Source organism: Taeniopygia guttata, chromosome 3 (assembly GCF_048771995.1).
Source record: "Taeniopygia guttata chromosome 3, bTaeGut7.mat, whole genome shotgun sequence".
Lineage (NCBI taxonomy): Eukaryota > Metazoa > Chordata > Aves > Passeriformes > Estrildidae > Taeniopygia > Taeniopygia guttata.
In genome coordinates this window covers 105343019-105361729 of record NC_133027.1, presented here as the reverse complement: position 1 = coordinate 105361729, position 18711 = coordinate 105343019, and positions in this window count along the sequence as shown.

Genomic DNA, 18711 nt, shown 5'->3' with positions numbered 1-18711 from the left:
ATTTGCAGACTGAGGCTATGATTTCTTCCTTGTAAATGATACAGGTCTTAAATTTTCCATGGCATCACAGTTTCCTCAGGTCCCAGCTGCCTGTTTGCAGGATTGTGTTGGCCCATCTTCAGCACTGAGCTCTTCTAGAGCTGCTCTTTTTCTGCTGTAATGTACAGGTAGGTAGGTAATGTCAGTCTGTCTATCCTTGCAGTACCCACAGCGTGGGGAGTCAGGCTGCCATGTCAGCCTGGAATATCTTGACTTTGCACAGTTCAAATTAAGGCACAGCAAGCCACTCATATCAGTTTGTCAGTTTAGTATTTGGGAGGTGATTCTGTAGGTGTGATGGGGTCTCCTGTCGATTGAAAATGGATATAGCAGAAAAGTATGCATATAATGGAAGGGAACAAAAAATCACCTCTGAACCAGTGGTACAGTGAGAAGTTTGAAATGTCTTAAATTTGGGGGCAGATGAGTAAGGGAATTCATGCATTAGATACACACAGAAAGAAAACGTTAATGTTCCAAGTAATATTTAATTTACAAACAAGGTGTCAGTGTTTTGCAAAATAGGCTCGACATTTTGACCCTCCGCTGAAGAGTGCTGGATGTTTTAATGCCTGAGGTAAGTTGAACTTCTCATGCATCTGTTACTTTGAATCCTACAAACTTTCTCTGCAAGTCAGCTTATTCTACACCTGTCCACTCTCAATCTTTCTCCATCTTCTTCTCAAGGTGCTTTATTGTTTGTGCTGGACCTCACATTGCTCCCTGCATATCTATTCCTGTGAGTTTTGTTTTCTTTTTTAATGAGGTGTGATTTTTTTAATCCACTTCTTTGGAAGTTGCCTATAATTTTGTTTGAACTTACTATCCTACAAGATAGATTCGAGTAGTTCAAGGAGATTCTTTGAAGAATCAGCACAAATGGGTTCTAGTTTTTCCTCCCATTAAATGTTTCTGCATTTTTTTTATGTCTTTGAAGACTCCTACTGCTGTTCACCATTGTTTTCTCTCTTGCACAAACTTGATTGTTTTCTTACAGTATACTGTGGTGGAAGGCACAAGAATTTTTCTGACTGCATTTTCAAGTGTGCAGATTTTCAATTTCGTGCCTTTGGTTTCAAGTCCTCAGAACTGAGTTTGAATTCCACATGTTGCTCATGGTTTTTTTTTCCTGAAAGTTCCAAGTTATCCAGATATTCTACCTATTGTGAAGAAAGTGGAGTGTTTAAAATTTTCTAGATGCCAGATTCTCAGTAAACGTGGTGCTGGCCCTCACACTTCCCCTTGTACCAAATATTTGCAACATGAACCATGCATATGTAAATACAAGATGCAGAAAACTGTTGAATGAGAATGCCAGTGATACTCAGTATGTTAATTTGGATTAAACTCAAACAGTTCTACTGTCTGGAAGAACAGTTTACAGATTTATTTTTATATGTCCTGATATGCCTTATTACTGAAATAAGAGATTTTGAGAGTGAATCAGTAATGATTTTAAGGGTTTTCATAATGTGATATAAATAATAAGTAACACAATTACCTAGTTGCCTTTATGCTCACTGTAGTGTGTAAGCTGCTTTATTTTTCATCTTTTTTTTTTTTTTTTTTTGTCAGTGAGCGTGTGAATTACAGTTCTCAGTAACCGAATTTAGGCAATTTCTATCCATTGCCTGTGAAGATAGGTCAGCTGCTAAACAGTAGCCCTTGCCCAGAAATTTTATAGAAAAGAGATCTGGACGGAATGATGCCACTGGCTAAAGTGTTGGAATAGAGAAGGTCACCTTTCAAACTATGTTGTACCTACCTGCAGCTTTCCCAGTAAGCACTGGGTCTTCTTTAGTAAAGTTCCCAGAGAAATGGTGTTGGGAATCAGACCTGCAACCTGGAGTCTCAGGATTTGATACGTGTTTTGCTATTATTACTAACATTAGAAGTGTTTTTCCCACAGCTGGGTTCCCTCTTAAACATCCAAGGCTGTGAATGGACAACACTCCAGAAGAGCTGATAGTAGAGGCACTTTGCAGTGGGTAGGGTGCCTCAGGTGCTGATTTCCTTTTGGACTTTCCTTTAATAGAATAAATCCTGAATTTGTACTATGGTTAGCCAAATGTGTGACTTCAGAGAACAAGAATACCCTTAGAATCAGGATATTCTTATATGAGATCTACATCTGTATTCATCAAAAAAGCTGCAGCCAAGACACAGTGTATTCCATGGGTTTGTCAGAAACTAAATTACCTCAGTGTTCAGTTCTGGGCTCAGTCCTTTTCCATAGGCTCAGATACAGTCTCCCTTCTGGAAAACAAAAGAAGCTGGAAGCCGTGGCAGTTTGAGGCCCCGAAAGTCTCTCCAAACTTGAATGCTCCCCTCCACAGAGCAAAGAACTGGAAAACCTGAAATCACCTTGTGGCTTTTGTAGTTCTAGTATGGGTCAATCATTGGAGGCTGCCCTCACAGTGCTTTCCATGCTTCCTTCTCTGGAGGATGTGTTTTGGGAGGCTGGGGAGGCAGGGATGGTCAGGCTTCATGCTGGGGAGCTGCTGACTGGACGGGTCTAGAGGCTCCAAGTACACAGCAAGGAGCACCAGCTCAATAAATCGTCTTTTGGACAACACATTCTTGCTCTTCAGCTTCTTTTGGAGTTTTTGGAATGTCCTGTGAAGAACAGCATCCAAGGCAAATTTCACTGCAGGTTTAAAAAAGGATCGGCACATCAGTTTTTGAGAGCATTCGGAGTTAGCAGTAATGTCCTGGTAAATGAATGTAAGTACAGGTTTGGACTTCCCACGAGGGTCAAATGTGGTGATCATGGCATTTGTAGCCACTGTTAATGGAATTTTGTTCCAGGCACAGGCTGCCATTTCACCAGCCATCTGAGAGGTTGATGCACTCAGTGCAGAACTGGTTATAGATGCAGATTTTTAGGCAGTGGTTTGAGAAAGAAATCACTACATGACTTAATTATATTGGCCTATGATAAAAAGGTTGCAAGAGAAGTATTCTGTTAAAATTTTTGTCACCATCCAGGATAGTGGATCTTTGAATATTTTTGGCCGTACTCACATTCCTTTGCTGTCTTTGCATCTGGTGAATCAAAAAAGCAATACTAAAAAAAAGAAAAAAAATTTGCCTGCATGTTGTCTACACAAACAAACATATGTGTATGCATAGAGGTGTAGATCTCTGCAAAGAACAATGTCATACATGAAATAATGGAAACAATGGTTAAATACTGGGCCATTTGGTACGTGGCCACTCCATGAACCTCACAGAAGTGTGACCAAACCTCTCGTTCTGCTGAGCCTGCCTGACTTAGAGGGGGTGTGTTGCTTCCACGGAAGTCGATAAATCTGCAATGTATTGTTTCATATTCTGCCTTTATGTAAACCTAGCCAGGTTTTTTAGTTGTCTTCTTCCTAATCAGTGGTAAAGTGCATTTAATAGCTCACTTAAGGTGTCATCCATTACTATGAGTTACTGTTAGAACTAATTAATAGAGCTGAAATTATTTTGTAATGAGAAATTGAAGTATTGCAGTGTTGAAAAAAATTACCATTCATAGCTAATTAATGTTTAACAATGCAAATAAGCTGATAATTATTTTTCAAGCCATAGAAAAATTCTGTGACATTTTATATACTACCTTTGTGATCCTAATTGTTTCTGAAAATACCTTTAGAGATAAATAGTCTGAAGAAATTTCCCTGGATAAAAGGTATATTCTGTAGTGCACAATGAATGAAAGCTCTCCATTGGTTCATGTGGGCTGCATTCAGTATCTCCTTTTCCCTGTAAACACTGATTAAGGGAAGGAAAAATGAAGGATTCCAAAGTCAGGTGGAAGAGGAAATTATGTGGGGTCTTGGGGAAAACTTCCTGGCTGCTCCAAATCAGTCATTCTCCTCTGGCTGCTGTAGATACCATAAACGTGGCCCCAGTGGGCTGAGATCTTTTGGATCCCTCACAAGAGAAGATGATAAGTGAACACAAAATTCGCAACTGTTTTTAGGTCATATATGTGTTAAAGGAATGCAGAAACAAAACAGCAAACTGAGTCTGACCTTGTGTGGCATGTGAGATCACAGTTCCCCAGAAATCGAGATGTTCATTCTTCCCAAATTTCATCACTCAGGACGCTGCTTGAAGCAGAACTTTTCAAAGGAAACACTCAATTCTCAGTGTCCTTTTAGGTGCCCAGCCTGGTGCCACAGGCATTGCCTGCTGATCAGGCAGGAGCCACTGCAGGCACAAAGTTTTGTTCTGTTCTGTGGCACTTTAGACAGTCCAAGGCACCATTAAAGTATCTTATGTAGTGGCAGAAGTGGCTACTCTTGTGACTGCTAATCTTGATAAATGAAATATACTCTTACTGTGCCCTGATTTTTATCCTAACTTTGTAAATTTTACTGTATTTTAGTATGTCAGTTTAACACAACAAAAACTTTATCACAAGTTTTTCTGAAAGTGTTCGTGTTTGGTGGTGGGTTTTTTGGAGTCAACTGGCAATAAGTACTATTGTATTTAGCAGGTAATATATAATCAGCTGGCAAGTGAATCACAGAGGCTCCTGATTGTGTCCTACTAAACACACACCTGTTATACACGTGGTATTTTTCAGTGCATCCCGATTTCTCTTCAGCAGGACGGTATCACCAGTTGCCAAGGGTGTGGTTTACTCTTGCGAATTTTTTACTTTTTTCTCTATATATTAGAGTTGCCTTCTGCCTTTAAGTTGTCAGCATAAATCATCCAGATTTACTCTCACTGCCACAGAAGAGTATTCCTTGACAGTTCTTAAATTTTCCAGCAGAACACTGGGTGATTTTTGTCATCCTTCTCTCAGATGCTTGTTCCTCCCCCACTGTGAACTTTTTCTTCAGGACTGTCCACCACTGCTTTTTTAATGTTGAACTGGTATCAACCCATTTCCTTACAAATGGATTTCAATTTTTGTGTTGGTTTAGACCTCAGATAAGGCCTTGTGGCCATGCCCTGTATAATCTGGAAATTTCCTGTAATACCAGATGCATTGTTGAAAGCCACCATTTCTGTTCCTGCAAAATTTTTATCTGGAAAACATCACCCCATTGAGTCTGGTGTTCCTGTGCCAGAAGAAAGGGAAAAGAATGGTGAAAGTAATGTTTTATTTTATTAGTTTTTGTTTAATTATTTTAAATTGAAATTATTGATTGATGAAAGACAAGTTCTGAGTCAAGACTTCCAAAAGTTTAGTGTTGCCAGAATTAAGCCTGTGAACCAGGTTCATCCTTTGGTTGGCATGTGAGTCATGTAGCCTCTTAAAGGCCAGCAGCAGGTTACTGTGCCAAGGATTTCCTGCCATCAGAAATATTTGGAACAGCACTCGATGATGTTGTCATCATTCTGTTTGCTGATTTAATGATTAAAATACTAAATTAATTCCATAGGTAAGCCTGTCTTTGGACAGTATTTTATACAAGTTCATGTTAAATGTTTAATAACTGATGTGCTTGAAGGCTGTGACTTTCAGGGTGTGTTGCCAACTTGGATTCATGTTATTATGAGGTCCTTCCTGGGTGGTTTCCATATCCATTTTGAGTTATCCCACGTCGTGCTTTTTGTTCCCTCCAGGACCAAGCACAGGCTCCCTCTGATGTTGGCCTCCTCTGATAGTCATTTTCCCTGTTTCGCTCAGAACAGTTATTAATGATAGTTTGAGCACCTCTTGGTGTAAAATTTGTGGGTACTTCACAATTAACCATTTTTTCATATTTTAATTTGAGAAATGTAGCACGAGAAGTAATGCTTTCAGCAGTTTTATTCTCATCAGTCTCTTGTTGTGTTTATCATCTTGCAACGATGGTGTCTGAAAACCTTCCCCCATGTGTTACAGAGCAGTGAAACAATTTAGAGAGGAAGATTTTCAGGGCACTTCATAGCTGAAGTAGACAAATCTTTGCAACTTGCACCTCTACTGCAGCCATAGGATATCAAATGTCTTAAGGTGTGGGCTTAATTTCCACAGCTCAGAGTGCACACCACAGAGCCTGATGCTTTCAAACACTTCAAGTTCTGAAGACCTGGATAAAAAAGGTGGGGGAAGGCTGAGAATCTTTCCTGTAGCAGCTCTCACGCCGCTTGTGTTTCTCCATCACGCCCGTTAACAACTACACGAGAGAAACAAGCAGCAGATTTTTTTTTTTTCCACTCTGCAAGTAATTGTCTGCACAGCAGTGACAGATGTGCAATATAGCAGCTTCTTCAGGAAAAAATTAACAGTTTGTCCAGCATGTCAGCTCGCTCTTTTTAGTGCTTCGGAGGTCTTGGCCCCATTATGGATGATTTAGAAATTGAGGCAAGCTAAGACCAGCTGCCTGGGTTGAAAGCCTTAGTTAGTAGCCCTCATCTGCATTCCAGTATTCACTTACATCTAGAAATTGGTAGGGCCCCTCTGGCCACAAGATGAGTATGGGCTGACAATGCCTTTATTTGTTGAGAGAGAGAATAAATGGGTTTTTCAGAAGATGAGGAAATATCACCATTACTGGCCAATTTACAGCATTTTATCTGTTCTTCAAACATGTCACTTTTGTTATTGTTGCATGGTAATTACATAGTGAAACGGAAAGAAAACAAATTCTGGTTACATATTCAGATGGATTGCAAAATCATATAATCCTGATAAATGCCCATTTATGATACACACGGATGAAAGGTTCATTTTAATTTTGAATAGCTAGCACAGCCATAAATAGGATATAGGATTAGATCCCACAGAATCTGATTACCTAAAAGCAAATAGTGTTTTTCTTCACTTTTTTCATAACCGGGAAATTCACTGTGTGCAGGGTATTTAAATAAGCAGGTTTTCCACTAAAATATTTGAAGTATATACTTCAATAATTTCTATATTTTAAATATAATAATTTAGGACTATTCAGCTAAGTCTTTTCTGAAGTACTTGTTTGTAAAAAGACATCAACCCACCAATACTGCTGAGAAAGATATCTCACAGCTGTGCCCTGTTGCAAGCTGTACATTTGTGACAAATAGAAGCAGCTTTGCTTCTCAGGTATCAAGTGCAACAAAGCAAAAGATGGTCAGTATTGGTCATTTATAGGGAATGGCAACTGTTAGACCTTCATAATTGTTTTAAACAAAGTTTCCAGGCAGATCATGAATTTTAAAAAGCAAGTTTTGACAAAACACCAGGCAGCTGCAATTTTGGCAGTAGCTTTTACACTTGAAATAAAATACAGGAAGCTCCATTTTCCCCAATGGACAGGCACGAGGAAAGGAGTGGTGTGAAAATACGAAGATTAGCAGAAATCTGTGCAATTGATTCCTGATCATTAAAGAACCTGCTTGGTAAATTTATCTACTTCTTACATCATTGGTGTCCAAACTATCTTCATGAGATGGCACTTTGTTTTCCCAACTTTAGGGAGGGTTTATTACTGCTTCAAGAGTAGGGATGGCAGGTAAGTTCTTACTGAACCCCCTGCCCATGTAAGACATTTCTGTCCCTGAAGAGAAGCCAAACTCTGGGCATCCTGACAGACATGGCACAGGCTGCCTGAGCCACCTGAAGTGAGCTTCCTTGCAGGAATGGCTACTGCAGCTTGCAAGTGCTTCCGAGAGAAGAAAGATTTGAAAGCTTCAGGTTTGGACATGTCTAAGTACAGTGCCACATAATGCCAGGCCAGCCTTCATGTTAGAGGTTATGTTCTGCAGCAGAGAGTTAATGAAGTTGGTTAATCAAAAGGAATATAATTAGGCCCCTACTAAATGTTTACATGTAGCAAAGTCTAGACAGAATTTTTTTCAGCTCTTTTTATTCAAATACATCAAGTGTAAGTAGGTACCAGTAGTCTGAGGAAACAGACCTCAGTTGGATCTGGTCTCAAATGATTAAATTTTATCTGCCTGAATATGTAATCATTTAAAAGTTTATAGTTTGGGATCAGTTGTTACAGTCCAGTTTATGACTGAAATAAGCCTGATGTTATCACAGGTAAATATGACTTAAATGGCTGGTATTGTTGTCCTCCTCAGCTTCACACAGTATTTGTAATATCGTTTCTCTTCCTTTCTCTTGGCAAGTCCTTAATCTATATATAGCTATTGACCAGGCTGGTACCAATGAAATATTTCAAATGGCAACTTTACTGTGGGTCAGACTTTCTGATAGTGGGAGAGGGAATATATAAAAAGCCTGAATAGTTGGTCATCACCTCTAAAAAGACTAGTTTTTCCATAAGCAAAAATACGAAGAAATCCTTCTTTATTATTATTATTATAATCTTTAATTCCTAGTGTGCCTGAACCTTCCATAATATGCAGCCCTCTGGAACAATTGCTGCCAAATACATCCTTACATTTGATTGTAGTGCCTGGAACATCAGCCTGTAGGAATATGCTGCTAAAAGCATCTTCCTTTATTGTCTGATGTGAAAAAAATGTAGGATGTTGCAGTTTATTCAAAAGCCCTGGGGTTTTTGTATCTTAGATGTATTCAAAATAGGAGGGATTGTGCAGGCAATACCCCTAAGAAGGCAAGGAGAAAGCCACACCAAATTCCAACAAAGCACTGTAAGGATGTGGATGTACTTCATATATAATTAAGATGAAGTGCAGTTATCTCAAGGGTACTTCAAACCACTTGTTGATTTAAAAAAAAAAAAAAGCTCTTTTACTGGGGACTGGTGTAAGGCCACTAAAATGAGGTTCAGCAGCAGGAGTTAAAACTATACCATCTTCATGTTAGTAACAGAATAGGCACAGAGCTTTCCAGCCTCTGCCAGGTCCTGCAGAGAGAGGTCTGGAGCAGGCAGAAGGAAATACAAGGCTGGCACAGCCCCCAAAACTGGGAACATTGATTCTGCTGCTGCTCCTCAACCTGTGCAGCAGGACAGGGATGCTGCTATGCCCTCCAGCCCTTCTCCTGCAGCAGGGTGCTTGGAGCAGCATGGGAATATGTCCGCATGGGCAGGAAAAAGGCACTTGTCTGCAGGATAGTTTCTCTCTATATAATGCTCAAGGAGTAGCCAAGCTCACAGCATATAAGGATTTGCATTCCTGTTCTCAAAGCCACCACATTTTTGCATGGGTGTAATTGTGTTTAAGGGACTGCTCTTGAGATTTAGTTAGAGATGACACCAGGCTTTCCCTGGCACCTTAGCAAAGGCATTCAGTTTCTCTTTGATACTATTCTTCCAGAGAAAACCCAGATTATTCCTCTATGTTATTTGTCTGTATATCCATTTGTGTCTCATTTTCTGTGACAGCTTCAAGCTGAAACCTTAATCCAACCCAAATATAAGAGCAATCCATGGGTTTAGGTCAGTCCTAATTTCCATTCTCCCCTTAATATTTTCCTTTATATCTGTCAATATCGAGATGCTCAGGAGAAGATGCATCTTTGCAAAAGTCAAGAGCATGGTAATCTTAAGGAACTGGCTGCACTGTTCATAACAGATGCTTCAGCCAGGTAAGGGGTTAATGGCTAGTCCTGAAGTCACAGCTTGTTTTGTTTGGAATTTGTGTATTCAACCTGCCAATTACTTTTCATTTCCTTCAATACTTTACTTACACAGTTAGTTAATAAGGCAGTTTTTAAGTAAAGCCGTTTTCATAAATTTATGTGGTTAATCCAGTGTAATATATAAAAATATACATATAAAGTACAAAACAGACCAAAGAAATTGAAGTGCTGTTAAAATAGAGTAGATCATTGTGCTGCCTGGTTCCCAAGTCCTACGTGCCTTGTACCAACACTCAGACCCTTGAAAAGCACCGTCATCAGCTTTCAACAAAGACAGCTATTTTCTCCCAGGGTGTGGGCTTCACATTCATAGCTGGGATTAGTTTGGTTACCCTGCACGCTACTCTTGTTCCTTATGTGAAATGTTTTAGTTAACAGTGTGACCTGCTATTGAGTGTGAGACCTAATACCCTTCAGCCTCAGAAGGAAGGATAAAATAAACCTTCAGAGGTCCCAGAACCTGCCAGGTGATCTCAGTGGCGTGCTTTAGAGACAAAATAACAAATAGCACTCCTGGGGTCTGTGTGCACTGGTGGAGCTGCTGCAGTTGCAGATTTTTATCTGGCCTGCCGTGCAGCTGGGGGGATGTCCCCATGGGGAGCTCTGGCAGAGCTCTGGGAGGCTCCTGGGGCAGAGGGAAGGAGGGTGCTGGTAGTGGGGGGCTCCTGTCAGCCCACCTGCCACGTGGGTGAGCACTCACTGATGGAGACAGCTCGGCAGCATCACATACTATTTAAAGAATAAATGCTGCAGGCTCGTTTTTAAGGGACCTGGTGGCTGGAAGAGCACAGTTCTCTTCCCATAACAGCAGTCATCTCTGCTGGTGACAGATCACAAAACCAAGTATAAGCAACAGCTATTTTTCATAATGTCCTCTGCCATTCCCTTCTGTAAATAGCAGGGCCTTGTATGTTAATGTTTCTATTGTTTTAATATTCTTATTTTCCTCATTCATATTCGAAGGTATTATTGTTACTGCCAACTCACTTGATTTATTATTTAGAGCAAGCATTTGTTCAAAAAGTCAACACTGGATATTAAATGATGATTGCTTGCAATGAATTTCTTCTTAACATCTGCAGAGACAATTTTGCCTTTTCTTCTTCCACTTAACTCTAAATGAGAGATCTTAAGCATAGTTAAATAGGATTCATAATATCATGCTGACTGAAAATCATCTTGAAGTGGGAGCTATGAAGGGAAAAAGTTATCTGCATACAAAGTCCTCTTCCCTCTGAATTTTAAAATGAGAGGCAGGGCAGAGTGTTTGCTCTGGTTGTGCATTGCTGTTGCTGGCAGTGCATGTAGTGAAGAGAGAGGAAACTCCAGGGTCAAAGCCACGGGTTTCATGGAGATGCAGGTCAGAAACACTGGCACCCTGTCCCTTTCCCCAGGTCTCAGGCGGTTGTACATAATGTTTTAGAGTGTGATCAACAACTGGGAAAACAATCAGTGAAATAATGCAAGTATTTTTTATCCTCCTAAGTTACCTAAAAATACAGCTAAAGCCCAGTGGATTCAGGAAACATTTTCCACTGATTTGTGTAAATGTTCTATCAGGTTAATATTCAGTCAAAAATTTTTTTGTCATTATTATTTTTTGGCCCAGAGAGTAACATCTCACCTTTTCGTTACCATCAGCATGCTGGTAAAGAAGTAAGATAATGCCTCCATATTAATTATCATATTAATTATCATTTTTACAAAGCTTCTTTTAAAATTCTTGTGCAAGCCAAGCTGCTGAAGGCATTCATTTCATTATCCTTGAGGAAAAAACATGAAAGTAGCTGTAAATAAAGGTGCAGTCTAGATGTTCACTGCTACTAGCCAGGTTACAAAGCTGGACAAAGTGATAAAAAAAGGTAATTAAATTACAGATTTAATTCAAGATTATCATTGAGGAGGCTGGTAAAATAAACAAGTATAGTATTTTACAAGTGTCCCAACATGAAATGTATGAAGAGACTGAACATTTTAGCAATGCTTTTGGCTTTTTTTGGTTTTTTTAATGCAACTATTTTTCCCCAAATGGGAAAACACTAACGGATAGCAACTGAGTGCATTGATGTCATACTTTTCCATAGGGGAAAATTTTAAAAAGCAGCTTTGGTTTAAAATAGTTGACTGCTTTAAAACATACAGCCACAATAAAACACTGAAGCAGAAAATAGTTTCTGGCATAGGATTCAGCATTGTATTTCTGAATATATTATTATGAAGCTAATTGTCACAGAATTATGTTTGAATTTTATGACACATCCTAACAACAGTGACATGAGCTGCAGAGCAGGCATTTCTTACATAAATATTTTGCCCCCTTTCCCTTTAGACTGTGACAAACAGCAAAAATAACTCCTGCTACAGCACACTTGGAAGCCACAAACAGATTGTGCTCTCACTTTAAACCTTGTAGTTTGATTACCTTGCTCTTCTGCTAGATCTTACACATCTGCTAGAGAAGGAGGAAACATCATCATACAAATTGATTTGATACTTGGTAATTATAAGGGAATCAAGAAGGGCACAATAATAGAATATTAGCTTAATTTTTTCTCATTTTATTCATAAGATGTAGTTGTTTTATTAAGTACCAGCATGCTTGATAATGCGATGTGACCTAAAGTTTCTTTCAGCATTCATTAGACATGGTTTTCTTACCAAGAGGAAAATTCAGACTTAAATCTGCCACCTATGTCTTTTTTTTCTGAGCCATTATGTATTCCACGTAGGCCACACAGGTTGCAAAATATTATTCTGCAAACAAATTATTCTGTTGCATTGGCTTTTTTTTTACATGTCTCTTCATACTCCAGTTTGCCTTATTTTCTAAAGGCCATATTATGCATTTTGAAGAAGATAAATTGATAACTAATGTATTTTAGAAGTCTCTGTGATTACTTTGGAATGGGTAATTTTCAAGACTATATGTAAATGTGTGTATGAATATAATTCTTCTTATCTTGATTTCTAGAGAAATTTTTAAGCTGTAATGGGCTGTCATTGGGACAGGTGGTAACAAGCCTGTGTTTAATTCTCAGTGACTTCAGCTAAAATGTGTGCCCATTACCACTGTTCTGAGCAGGAATACTTACCTGACCTAGGACTGTGTGGAAAAGATGCTTTAGAAGATAGAGGCACATAACCTGATGTGTTTGTGCACCTGCATTTTTGGGACTTGGATGTGAATCCCTGGCCCAAGGTAAGGCATCAGAACTCGGGGTGCTGGGAAGGTGCAGCTGGCTGGCTGTGAAACCACCAGTGCAATTTCTGCCTGAGGCAGGGCAGTGCTGGGAAGGGCTGGGCAAGGCTGGCAGCCTCCAATGGGAGCAAAACATGAGGCTTGTGAGAGCTCCTGGATGCTGGCCTGGGACAAGGTGCACAAGGATGCTGCAGGGGTCTCTCTCTCACACAGGGGACATGAACAAGACCAGATGATTATTGATCCCATGGGCTATAATGGCTCTTTCTGAGCCAGCAGAGATCTGATGTATAGATCTGGAATTGGAGACTCTTAAACAAACTCTGTGAATCACCTGACAGTCTAAAACTGCTTCCAAAGTGATGCAGCAGTTGGTGGTGCAAATTCACAGTTCTCAGATAGCTGAGCATCATCTCAGAGACTGCCTCACTCACCACACCCAAGAGCTGAAAACATTAGTGCTAGTGCTAGGATTTGTGATTTCCTTAGTTCATGTCAGTATTGTCACTATTTTTAAACCTCTTTTTAATATGGTCAACCAACAGCTACCAAATTAAAGAACTGAAACCAGCTTTTTCACAACAAAAAGAAAAACTTCAGAAACCAGTAAGCCTTTTAGTTGTGTTCTGTAATTTAGAGTTGCTGTATACACAAGCTGCTATTTTCTTTTTTTTTCCTCTTTATTTTCCCCTTTTTTTTTTCTTTTTTTTTTTTTTTGGTCTGTTTTTCCCCCTGTAGTGCTTCTGGATTGCATCTTTGCATATGAAATTTCAGCCTAGAGCTAATTGTTACTGTTAATGAATTCTAAACTGCTTTAAAATAGATTATAAAGAAATTCTGGCACATTCTTGAGTAAGTAGCATGATCTTGCTTCCCTGGTATCAAAATAAGCCATAGTTTCCTCCTTAAATATGTTCTGTTAAGTCATCCACAGTTTTCAAATCCTCATGCATTTCTTTCATGATTCCCCTGTGGAGTTATCCTTGTGGTTTTGAAAAGGATAGTCTCAAGTCTGAGCCTGTACTTCCAAGTCCTGCTCTCTGTTGCCTTAGGAGGATACAAAGGTTTAGATTGCATCTTTTCAATGCATTATGGCACTGCAGCCTGAAGCCAATGCTTGTTTTTTAACTGGCAACCTGCCTGTACGAATGGAGGAAGCAGATTGCCTCTTTGCTGAACACTTAGACAAGGTACTGATTTAACAACAGTGGACAAGCAGCTGGGAGCTGGGCTGTCAGCCTGTCACACACTGACAAATCTGTTGTTCATATTCAGGCAGGATGTTCCAGTTAGATTGCCATCAGTATCATCCATCTACCACGGGCGTGCGAGGCACGCCGGCCTCTCCCGCATACCCACAGACCAAATGCTGGTGGTGGTTCAGTTTTCTCAAGAAAACAGCCAATTACCTCTTTTTCCCTTTTTTTTTTTTTTCTTTTTTTCTTTTATTTTTCCCCTTGCAGTGGTCTCCTGCAATAAGACCATGAAGGCAGCAGATTCAATTTTTGCCTCTGTCTTTGTTCCCTCATTTGGTATGCTGGGATTATGTGTGCAAATTGTTGGTTGCTCCAATTTCATGTCTCAGGCATGAAAGGAAACCTCTGAATGGAGCCTTCCCATTTTTGATAAAGCCATGAAAGCTTTTTCAAAAGCAAATTCAATAAAATGCAGTCTAACTAAACCAGAAATAATAAAACCAAAAATGGTGATTAATAAAGATACACTGAAATTTCATTGTTCTGGCTTCCAGACTAATATTTAACATATTTTCATACAGCTGCTAGATTTGTAACACTAAAATAATACAAACTCCCGAACTGTTTCATTCTCACAGTCAGGCCTAGTCTGTGGGTGAACTCTGGGCTAAAACCTGTCCGATTTTTTGTTTCTAAATTCATGTTAATCAGTTGAAGTTAATCTCTATTGGCTTTGTGTGTAAGTGTGGGTGTGGAGAAGGGGGGTTTATCAAAGCTGTAGAACATGTGCTGTAATAATTTTATCACAGACCTATACTTGCCTTTTTCTTTTTTAATTTGGAAAAGCTGCTTTTAAATATGCTGATTATATATTCAACAGATTATAGTTTTATATTATCTGTCCTTATGTCAGGGTTACCCAATTTGTGGCCCCGTGTGCCCTTCTCTTGTTCCAGCTCCAGATCTGTAATCCTAGAGCCCACAAAAAGGACTCCTGAATTTAGCTAGGGGGGAAAAATTGCTGCATCTGTATAGTTTCATCTGAATTGGTCATCTGATTTTGCTGCTGCCTGTTTATCACCTCTGAGTGATAGAAATAACCCACAGCTTTCTCAAGGAGGTGACAGAGGAAGGATTCCAGTTAACATGCTACTTATTCTCACAGTGGTATAGACAATTTTACATTTTTAGACAAGCACTGGTGTAATTTAAAACAGTAATGGCTCTGAAAAGTTGTTATTCTTAGTATTAATCTAGGTCTCTTTACAGGTTTCCTCAGTGCTGTAAAAATCAGAATGTGGCATACATTTACATAGTGTGTAATTTAATCAGCTAAGATCTCCAAGTGCTCTTCCCAACTTCTTCATTGTAATACCTTTTCTGGTCAAGAAAGCCATTTACCTTCACTGTATTTTTCACAGTAAGGTTCAAGATCTTCTGGAAAACACCAAGTTTGTGAAGATTAGTAAAGTGACCTGTCCAAAATCGAAAGAAGCTTGCAATTTTTTGCCACTTTTGTTTTTGAAGTATGGCTTTCAACAAGAAAACTTGTATGTAGAAAATCATGTAGTACACTCTAGTAAATTTTCGCGTAATTCTCAGAACAATATAAAAAGTCAGTAAAAACATGCATAAAGAATGGTGGGCAATAATCTGTATTTCTTATATGGTATGCTGTTGATACTTCATTTTTAGAATTAGTTCATTTCATGTAATTTTTCATCCCTCCCTAAAAAGAATCTCCGTTATTATTCCACACATAAAGATGTAAAATCTGAAATCTCTTTAAATTGTTCTTCTTATATATATATATACAAGCTGCGTTCCCAAATATGAACATTGGGAAGTGTCCAAGTGAAGATGCTTTTAAATTCATTGAATTTTCTTGCTTTCAGTCATATTGAGATGAAATAACTACATAGCAGATTTCACAAATTATGATCTCCAGCATTTTTTAATTTGTTGAAGTCTACTGATTGTTTTTCTAAAATAGGCCTACTAATTCATCAAGCAGTAAACAGTCAAAGAAAGCAAAAGTATTTCTAGATTCTTGTTTAAAAAAATAAAATCCAAGGGAATCAAGCTCCTTGGTGGAACATGAATAAAAAGCACTCTTTAAAGTCTTTTGTACATGGCCACATGTCAAGACAAAGCTCCTACTTTTCATACACAAAGGTAACAATCTCAGTTCCTTATGTTTATAAAATCTCTGGGTGTTCTTTGCTCAGAAACCTCTGTGATTTTTGATTGACAGAAAGATTACCTAATAAACCTTCACCACAAAATAATTAATCACTGTGAATACAACACTAAATTGGCAAGTATAAAAAAGCAAATGAGATGGGTGTTAAAGACCGATTTCAAATGACCTTAGTTAAAATCCAAGTACAGAGTGTTGATAGCATCAATAATACTGCACTGCTGGTAAACTTCCCTCTTTACCAGAGCTCCTGCTTCCAGGAGGCATGGCAGGGTGAGAGATTGAGTTGCACCATTCCCAACTGCACAGCCCAAAGACATTTTGGTCACTGGGACCGCAGTCAGAATGGGCATCACCTCTGCTGAAAGGACATGGGCAGGATTGGGGATCAGGTTTCCAGTTCTGCGTTCCACTTGCAATTATTATTTGCAAATATTTCTCTCAGAGAAAATATATTGTTGTAGTAGTTATCCTAATGTAGAAATGTCACTGCATCCTTGAGCCAAGGTTCAGTTTTACTGCACAAGAGTGGCACATTGGCAATGCAGTATGTGGGGTCATAGTGGCTCCTGCAAGCTGTGAGAATGCATCTTCCCCATGCACAAGTTTAACAAAGATAAAGTCACCACAAAGTGATATTGCTGACAAGTTTATCTAAGTCTGAGGCTTAGGTCAATATAAGATCTTAGTTCTCTGCTTTCTTTTTTCTTTTCTGATGATTGAATACCACCACTGTCTTATTTATGGCTCAGGTATAGGGTATACTAGCATCACCACAGGAAATACACTTGTCAACTTTTTAAGCCTTGAAATTAAAGACAGGAGAAAGCTCTGATGGTTTTTATCCTAGTCAGATTGTTGCCTCCATTCAGGGAGGCTAATATCAGGGATTTTGTTCTGGCAGTCCCTGCCAAGGTTGAGATGCACAACCCCCCAGGAATACACTGCCTTTGATGGAACAGCTACCTCTGTTGCTGATCCACTTCCTTCTGGAGGGGTGGCTTGGCTCAGGGGCAGAAGGGACCATAGCACCAGCAATAGGGGTAGAAAGAATCTGGGGTGCAGGAAAGAATTGTGAAGCCCCTCAGACACTTAGAAGTGTGAAGGAACAAAATAATAAAGTTAAAAGTAAATTAGGAAAACCAAAATAATAGGATAGGTGCTGTGGGGTTTTTGGCAGATGAGAGAAGCAGGAGGCATGTTTCTGTCAGGTTTTCACCTATAATTGCAGCCTGCTAACCTCTGTTTCTATATCCTCTATTTCTATTTCTTTCAGCTGAGTTCTACTACATATCCCAGCTTAACATCAGCGATGTATAGCATTAGGGTGCTAGTTTACCTATTCATTTTAAGAAAGGGTGAAATAAGCTTTCTTTCCTGCACTTTTCCAACTATTATCTGCACAGCATCTCAATGGCTTGCTAACTTTCTAGTTCATATCTTCTGCTTCTTCAGCAATTCTTATGTAAACTAATGGAGAATGTTTCTGTGTGCCATCTATCTGTGAGCACACTGACTTCAATCCAGCTGCTACCTCTGCATTTCCTGTTCATCCACTTAACTGGAATTCTACTTAAAATAATCATTTCAGATAGGAGGACTTGGGTTTTGGCGGTTTTTTCCTTGCTAAGGCTGGTTCATGGTTTAACTGACTTCTAAAATTTTTATTCTGTAAGTTAATCTAAAATCCTAAGTAGGCTGGTGGTAGGGGAATTGATAATCATAAAATCATGGAGTCGTAGAATGATTTGAGTTGGAGGGGACCTTAAAGACCATCTTGTTCCAGCTCCCCTTGGTTTGGGCTGGGACACCTTCCACTAGACCAGGCTGCTCAGAGCCCCATCCAACCTGGCCTTGAACATGTCCAGGGATGAGGCATCTACAGTTTCTTTAGGCAATTTATTCCAGGGCCTCACCACCCCCACAGTAAGGAATTTTTTCCTAATGTCTCATATAAACCTGCTATTCTTCACTTTAAAGCCATTCCCCCTTGTCCTATCATTTTGCAAAAAGTCCCTCTCCACTTTTCTTGTAGCCTCTTTAGGTACTGGAAGATGCTATAAAGTCTCTCATGGCCTCCTTCATCTCACAGTGCCCTAATGCACAGAGACCCCTCTCCTCTCCAACCTCCCAGCACCATGAAGTTCAGCCCTGTACCTGCTCCATCTCAGGAGCTAAAGAATGAAACCAATTTCTAATATTGCAAATATCCAATTCAGCTTTGGTAGGCTTCAAACAAAGCACAAAAGGAATGGACTGCAATGGGTTGCAAGGTCGAAGCCAGGGAGAAATTTTAAACTGGATCCAAACGAGCATCAACCAGAGCTGGACTGTGAGTTTTCATAACTGCATTTTCATCTTTTGTCCCCTAACAGTTGTCCACATTGTTTTTATGGGAGTTCAGGGGCAATCTGTGCCCCCACTTGCCCTGGCTGCCTCCCTGGAGCAGGGTGATGTGTTGCTCATCCAGGATGGGTGGGAAATGCCTGCTCAGCTCCCAGTCTGCCTGCTCAGCTCCAAACACACACATGGCCTTTCCCAACAAGCAGCAGCCACCGCTGATTCCAGGGATTTGAATGAATTGGCCGCTTTT